Source organism: Pterocles gutturalis, unplaced genomic scaffold (genome assembly GCF_000699245.1).
Source record: "Pterocles gutturalis isolate BGI_N339 unplaced genomic scaffold, ASM69924v1 scaffold26706, whole genome shotgun sequence".
NCBI lineage: Eukaryota > Metazoa > Chordata > Aves > Pterocliformes > Pteroclidae > Pterocles > Pterocles gutturalis.
In genome coordinates, this window is record NW_010106229.1 from 9,623 (window position 1) to 9,887 (window position 265).

Below are 265 nucleotides of genomic sequence, written 5' to 3' on the forward strand. Positions count from 1 at the left end.
GCTGGGGGCAGCCTCCCTGCCTTGGGAGCCACAGCGAGGGTGTGGGCACCCCGCATGGGGCTGAGGGGTGTCGATAAAAGGGGTCAGCACCTGGGGGGAGGGGGATGAGGGAGGAAAGCGGTTGTGGTATCCCACCGCCCCCAGGAGCAGTGCTGCAGGGGGCTGGGCAGGGATGTGTCAGCCCCCCCACCTCTGCTTCAGGGGGACACCCCAAACCCCCCACCACAGGCACGGCTGGCACCCGCAGCCGGGGGCGTGGGGGGGG